This window comes from Equus przewalskii, chromosome 26 (genome assembly GCF_037783145.1).
Source record: "Equus przewalskii isolate Varuska chromosome 26, EquPr2, whole genome shotgun sequence".
Lineage (NCBI taxonomy): Eukaryota > Metazoa > Chordata > Mammalia > Perissodactyla > Equidae > Equus > Equus przewalskii.
Genome location: NC_091856.1, coordinates 4,044,381 through 4,052,830, shown reverse-complemented (window position 1 = coordinate 4,052,830; position 8,450 = coordinate 4,044,381).

Below are 8,450 nucleotides of genomic sequence, written 5' to 3'. Positions count from 1 at the left end.
TATACAATAAACTCACAAAACTGAACAACAACAAAAAACAAACAACCAGATCAAAAAATGGACAGAGGATATGAACAGACATTTCTTCAAAGAAGATATACAGATAGTCAATAGGCACATGAAAACATGCTCAACATCACTAATCATCAGGGAAATGCAAATCAAAACTACACTAAGATACGACCTTACACCCATTAAAATGGGTATAATAACCAAAACAAAAAGTAAGAAATGTTTGAGAGGTTGTAGAGAAGAGGGAACCCTCATAAACTGCTGGTGGGAATGCAAACTGCTGCAGCCACTATGGAAAACAGTATGAAGATGCTTCAAAAAACTAAAAATTTAAATACCATATGACCCATCTGTCTGACTACTGGGTATCTATCCAAAGAACTTGAAATCAACAATTCGAAGAGACTTATGCACCCCTATGTTGATTGCAGCATTATTCACAATAGCCAACACGTGAAAGCAACCCAAGTGCCCATTCATTGATGATTGTATAAAGAAGATGTGGTATATATATATACAATGGAATAGTACTCAGCCATAAAAAAAATACAAAATTGTCCCATTTGCAACAACATTGATGGATCTGGAGGATGTTATGTTAAGCAAAGTGAGTCAGACAGGGAAAGATAAACACTGTATGATTTCACTCATACGTGGAAGATTAACAAACACATGGACAAAGAAAACTATTTAGTGTACCAGGAGGAAGGTGGGTGGGAGGTGGGCACAAAGGGTGAAGGGGCACACCTATGTGGTGACTGACAAATAGTAATGTACAACTGAAATTTCACAGTGTTGTAAACTATCATAACCTCAATAAAAATAAATTTAAAAAAATGCAAAAAACAAAAATGAATGAGAAATACAGACTTTCCCAGAGAAACAAAAGCTGAGGGAATTAACCACCACTAGACTTGCCTTACATAAAATCCTAAAGGGTATCCTTCAAGTTCAAATTGAAGGTTGCTGAACAGGAAACCAAAAGCATATGAAAGTACAAATTTCACTGGTATAATCGAACATATAGACAAATGCAGAATAGTATAAATCTGCAATGGTAGTTTGTAAACCACATTTGATTCTGGCATAGAAGTTAAAGTACAAAAGTAAAAAATAACTTTAATTATAAATATATATATATATATATACACAATATAAAAAGATGTACTTTGTGCCATTAGTAACAGAGAATGGAAGGAAAGTCAAATTTTAGAGTTTTTGTATGCGATTGAACTTATTTGTTATCAGTTTAAAATAGATTGCTATAACTATTTGATGTTGTATGTAAGCCCCAAATAATCACAAAGAAAATACTCATAGAAGGTACACAAAAGAAAATGAGAATAGAAATCAAAGCATGTCCTAACAAAAATCAAAAAGCACAAAAGAAGACAAGAAGAGAGGAAAAGAGAGACGAGGAAGAAGAATCACGTAAACACAGTCAACTGATCTTTGACTTGAGAAAAGGCAATGCAATGGAGCAAAGATACTCTTCCATCAAATGGTGCTAGAACAACTGGACAACTATATGCAAAACAAATGAACCTCGGCACAGACTTTACACCTTTCACATAAATTAACCCAAACTGTTTCACAGATCAAAATGCAAAATGCAAAACAATGTAACTCTGGAAGATAACATTGGAGAAAACCGAGATGACTTTGGGTATGGTGATAACTTTTAGATAAAACACCTAAGGAACAACCCATTAAACTCCTAGAAGAAAACATAGGCAGTATGGTCTTCGACATCGGTCTTAGCAGTACATTTTCAAGTACCATGTCTGACAGGGCAAGGGAAACAATAGAAAAAATAAACAAATGGGACTTCATCAAACTAAAAGTCTTCTGCACAGCAAAGGAAATCATCAACAAAATGAAAAGACAACCTAACAACTGGGAGAAGATATTTATTTGCCAACCATATATCTGATAAGGAGTTAATATCCAAAATATATAAAGAACTCATACATTTCAACAACAAAAGAACTAACAACCCAATTAAAAAATGGGCAAAAGATCTGAACAGACATTTCTCCAAAGGAGATATGCAGATGGCCAACAGGCATATGAAAATATTTTCAACATCATCAACTATCAGGGAAATGCAGATCAAAACTACAATGAGATTATCACTTCACTCCCATCAGAATGGCTATAATTAACAAGTCAGGAAACAATATGGGTTGGAGAGGAAGTGGAGATAAGGGAACACTCATACACTGCTGGTGGGAGTGCAAACTGGTGCAGTCACTATGGAAAACAGTATGGAGATTCCTCAAAAAATTAAGAATAGATCAATCATATGATCCAGTTATTCCAGTGTTGGTTATTTACCCAAAGAACATGAAAACATGAATACATAAAGATATATGCACTCCTATGCTCATCACAGTATTTGTCACAACAGCCAAGACTTGGAAGCAAACTAGCTGTCCATCAAGGGATGATTGGGTAAAGAAGATGTGGTATATGCACACAATGCAATACTACTCAGCCATAAGGAGCAATGAAATCCTGCCATTTGTGACAACATGGATGGACCTTGAGGGTATTATCCCAAGTGAAATAAGTCAGAGGGAGAAAGTCAAGTACCATATGATCTCACTCATAAGTGGAAGATAAAAATGATGACAAATAAACACATAGCAATGGACATTGGATGGGTGGTTACCAGAGAGGAAGGGGAGAGGGAGGAGGAGGGAAAAAAGGGTGATTAGGCTCATGTATGTGGTGATGGATGGTAATTAGTCTATGGGTGGTGAACATATTGTAATCTACACAGAAATTGAAATATATAATGATGTACACTAAAATTTATATAATATTATAAACCACTGTTACTGCAATAAAGAATAAAAATTTTATGAAAGAAGGCTAAATAAGGAAATTAATGTTCAAAAAAGAAATTATTGATAAACTGGACTTCATAAAAATGATAAACTTCTGCTCTTTGGAAAACAATGGCAAGAGAATGAGAGGACAAGTCATAGACTTGGAGAAAATATTTTCAAAGGACACATACAAAAATGGACTTTTATCCAAAATATACAAAGAATACTTGAAACTCAATGATGAGAAAACAAAAAACCCTATTTAAAAATATTCCAAGACTTTAACAGACATTTCATCAAAGAAGATATGGAGATGGAAAATAAGCATATGAAAAATTACTCCACATCATATGTCATCAGGGATATGGAAATGAAAACAACAATGAGATATCACTACACACCTATTAGAATGGCAAAAATCTAAAACACTGACAACATCCAATGTAGGTGAGGATGTGGAGCAACAACCACCCTCATTCATTGCTGGTGGGAATAAAAGATGGTACAGCCTCTTTGGAAGACACTTTGGTGGTTTCTTACAAGGCTAAATATACTCTTTCTGGCTTTGAAAACCAACTGGGAGTATGCTCAGGAAAACTACAGAACTTCTAGGAAAGAAAAACCTGCTCTTAAAGGGCCAGGACACAGACTCTCAACTTGGAAACCAGCACAGTCCCTTGGCAAAAGAGACTCACTTACTAAGCTCAGAGTGCCTCCCAGAGAGGTATGAAGTGGCTGGACCCACCCCCTAGGGACTGAGAAACTGGTAGCAGTCATTTTTTGACCTAGTTCAGTCATGCTGACATAGATGCTGGCAGATGCCATTGGAATCCTTCCTCTGGCCTGTTAGCCCAGGGGTCTGCATTGCCCACTAGATCACTCAAGGCAATTGAGTGTAGCTAGACAGCAGGCAGCCCACCCCAGGGACTGGTTTCACCCACCAATGAGCCAACAGCAAACTTGTGAGCCCACAGCTGACTTGTGCTGCTGGACATTGCAAACAGCCACATGGGGGATCTTCTTCACCTACCAATGCTCGAAATGGTTGTATGGTGACACTCCTGGGGCCTGTCCCATACATTATCACTCCTGAGGCAGCTGTGCACCAGTGGGCAGCCTAGCCAGTTCTTACCAGAAGTCTGCCCTGCCCCAAAGGGAGCTGACAACAGTTGTGCACCACACAGCTAGCCTCACTTGAAGCCCACCCCACCCACCAATGCAGAGGCACCTTGTACCCCAGGGAGCCACACCAGGGGCCTGCAGCAATTGTGTGCCCTAGACCTACCAACCAATCACACAGGGGGCCCGACTCACTAGCAAAACTGCAGTAGTTGTGTGCTACCATATCTTGCAGCCATCATGGGAGTTTACCCCCTCAATAAAGTGCCCATAGCAGCCACATGCAGCTGAGGCTCACCACCAGCTGGCCCAGGGGCTAATGTAGCCTACCTCTGTGCCCGCAGCAATAGCAACCCTACAGCTGCAGAAGCACTCATGCAGCCCACATAGGGGACAGCCCTAGTGCATATGATGGGGGTGATGAGAGGGGAGCATGCTGCTGAGTGCCATAAGGCCTCTCTTACATAAGACCACATTTCCAAGATTAGGAGACATAGCTGATATACCTAACACATAGAAATAAACACAGAGAAGTAGGCAAAATTAGGACACAAAAGAATATGTTCCTAATAAGGGAACAGGACAAATCCTCATAAAAGGACCAAATGAAACAGAGGTAAACAACCTACCTGATAAAGAGTACAAACTAGTCATAAGGATGCTCACTCATCTTGGGAGAAGAATAGAAAAACACAGTGAGAACTTCAACAAAGAATTAGAAAATACAAAAAAGAACCAATCAGAGCTGAAGAGTACAATAATGGAAATGAAAAATTCTCTAGAGGGAATTAACAGCAGAGTAGATGATATAGAAGAACAGATCAGCAAGTGGGGCAAAAGAATAGAGGAAATCAAGCAGAACAGAAAAAAGAAAAAATTAAAAAGAACAAGGATAATATAAGGAGCCTCTGGGACAACCTCAAGCATACTAACATCCGCATTATAGGTGCTCTAGAAGAAGAGAGAGACAAAAAGACAGAGAACTTTCTCAAAGAAGTAATAGCTGAAACTTCCCTAACCTGGTGAAGAAAACAGACATTCAGGTTCAGGAAACACAGAGAGTATCAAACAAGATGAACCCAAAGAGCCCCACACCAAAACACAGTATAATTAAAATGTCAAGAATTAAAGATAAAGAGAGAATCCTAGAAGCTCAAGAGAAAGGCAGCAAGTTACATACAAGGAAAACCCATAAGGCCACTAGTTGACTTTTCAGCTGAAACCTTACAGGTTAGAAGGGAGTAGCACGATATACTCAAAGTCCTGAAAGGAAAAATCTATAGCCAAGAATACCCTACCAAGCAAGGTTATCATTCAGAATGGAAGGACAGATAAGAGCTTTCCAAACAAGCAAAAACTAGAGGAGTTCATCACCACTAAACTGGCCTTACAAGAAATATTAAAGGGAATTATTTAAGTGGAAAAGAAAAGACCACTAAAAGAAAATTATCAAAGAAAAAATAATACCGGTAAAGGCAAATATACAGGAAAGGTAGTGGATCAACAACCTATAAGCTAGTATGAAAGTCAAAAGGTAAAAGTACTAAAATCATCTATACCTATGATAAGAGGTTAAGGGATACACAAAAATAAAAGAGGTAAAATATGATATAAAAACATCAAATGTGGGGGGGGGGAGTAAAAATGTAAGGCTTTTAGTAAGAGGCCAAATTTAAGAGACCATAAACTTAATATAGATTGATATTTACATAGGTTATTATATGTGAACTTTGTGGTAACCACAAATCAAAAACCTATAATAAATACGCAAAAATAATGAGAAGGCAACCCAAACATAACACTAAAGAAAGCCATCAAGTCACATGTGAAAAAAGCAAGAGAAGGAGAAAGGAATAGAAAAGAATTACTAAAACATCCCCCAAAAAGTAACAAAATGGCAATATGTACATACTTATCAATATTTACTTTAACTGCAAAGAGATTAAATGCTCCAATCAAAAGACATAAGGTAGTTGAATGGATTAGATAAACAAGACCTCTATATATGTTGGGTACAAGACACACATTTCTGACCTAAAGACACTCATAAACTGAAAATGAAGGGATGGAAAACATATTCTATGCAAATAGAAGTGAAAAGAAAACTGAGGAAGCAATACTTCTTTCAGACAAAACAGACTTTAAAACATAAACTGTAACAAGAGACAAAGAAGGGCACTACATAATGATAAAGGGAACAATCCAACAAGACGATATGATACTTGGAATTATCTATGCACCCAACATAGGAGCACCTAAATATATAAAGCAAATATTAACAGACATAAAAGGAGAAATTGACAGTTACACAATAGTAGCAGGGAACTGTAACACTCCACTTACATCAACAGAGAGACCATTCAGACAGGAGATCAATAAGGAAACATTGGCCTTAAGTGATGCATTAGACCATATGGACTTAACAGATAGATACAGAACATTCCATCTCCAAACTGCAGAATACACATTCTTTTCAACTGCATGTGGAATTTTCTCCAGGATAGATCATATATTAGGCCAAAAAACAAGTCTCAATAAATTTAAGAAGATTGAAATAATATCGAGCATCATTTCTGATCAGATTGATATGAACCTAGACGTCAACTACAAGAAGAAAACTCAGAGCCAGCCCTTATGACCTAGTGGTTAAAGTTTGGTGTTCTAACAGTTTCAGCGGCCTGGGTTCAGTTCCCAGCTGCAGAACCACACCACTCATCTGTCAGTGGCCATGTTGTGGCAGTGGCTCACATAGAAGAACCAGAAGAACTTACAGCTAGAATATGCAGCTATGCACTCAGGCTCGGGGGATGGAAAAAAAAAAGAGGGAGATTGGCAACAGATGTTAGCTCAGGGCAAACCTTCCCCAGCAGAGAAGGAGAGCAAGAGGGAGATAGAGAAGGTGGAAAAGTCACAATACGTAGAGATTAAACAAAAATACCACTGAAGAACTATTGGATCAATGAAGAAATAAAAGTAGAAATAAAAAAGTACCTGGAGACAAATGAAAATGAAAATATGACCCACCAAAATCTATGGGATAGAACAAAAGGAGTGCTAAGAGAGAAGTTCGTACCCATAAAGCCCTCCTCAAGAAACAAGAGAAATCTCAAACAACCTAACAATGCACCAAAAGAAACTAGAAAAGAAGAACAAACAAAGCCCCAAATCAGTAGAATGAAGGGAATAATAACAATCAGAGCAGAAATGAAATAGAGACTAAAATAGAAAGGATCAATGAAACTAAGAGCTGGTTCTTTGAAAACACAACAAATTAATGAATCTTTAGCTAGATTCACCAAGAAAAAAGGAGACATTGCTCAAATAAATAAAATCAGAAACAAAAGAGGAGAAAGTATAATGGACATGACAGAAATGCAAAGGATTATAAGAGAATATTACATAAAACTATTCACCAACAAATTGCATAATCTAGAAGAAATGGGTAAATTCTTAGAATTATACAACCTCCCAAAACTGAATCAAGAAGAAATAGAGAATCTGTATAGACTGATCAGTAGTAAGGAGATTGAAAGAGTAATCAAAAACCTCCCAAAAACAAAAGTCCAAGACCAGATAGCTTCCCCAGTGAATTCTACCAAACATTCAAAAAAGGTTTAATACCTAAACTTCTTAAACTCTTCCAAAAAATTAAAGAGGAGGGAACACTTCCTAACTCATTCTACAAGGCTGATGTTACCTTCATACCAAAACCAGACAAGGTCAACACAAAAACAGAAAATTACAGGCCAATATCACTGATGAACATGGATACAAAAATCCTCAAAAAAATATTAGCAAATCAAATACAACAATACATTAAAGGATCATACACTATGATCAAGTAGGATTTCTTCCAGGGATGCAGGCATGGTTCAACATCCTCAAATAAATCAACACGATACTCCACATTAATAAAATGAAGGATAAAAATTACATGATCACCTCAATAGATGCAGTGAAAGCATTGGACTAGATACAGCATCCTTTTATGATAAAAACTGTCAATAAAATGGGTACAGAAGGAAAGTACGTCAACATTATAAAGGCCTTACACAGCAAAACCACAGATAACACCGTGCCCATTGTTGAAAAAACTGAAAGCCACTCCTCTTCTGAGAACAACAAGACAAGGGGAGTCTGTCTCACACTCTCAATCAACATAGTATTGGAAGTCTAAGCCAGAGCAATTAGGCAACAAAAAGAATAAAATGTGTTCAAATTAGAGAGAAAGAAGTAAAATTCACTATTTGCAGGTAGCATGATTTTATATATAGAAAACCCTAAAGAATCCACACAAAACTATTAGAAATAATAAACAAACACAGTAAAGTTGCAGGGTACAAAATAAACATACAAAAATAAGTTGCATTTTTATACAGTAAGAACAAAATAGCAGAAAGAAAAATTAAGAATGCAATTCCATTTACAATCACAGCACAAAGAATAAGATATCTAGGAATAAAATAAATTTAACCAAAGAGGTGA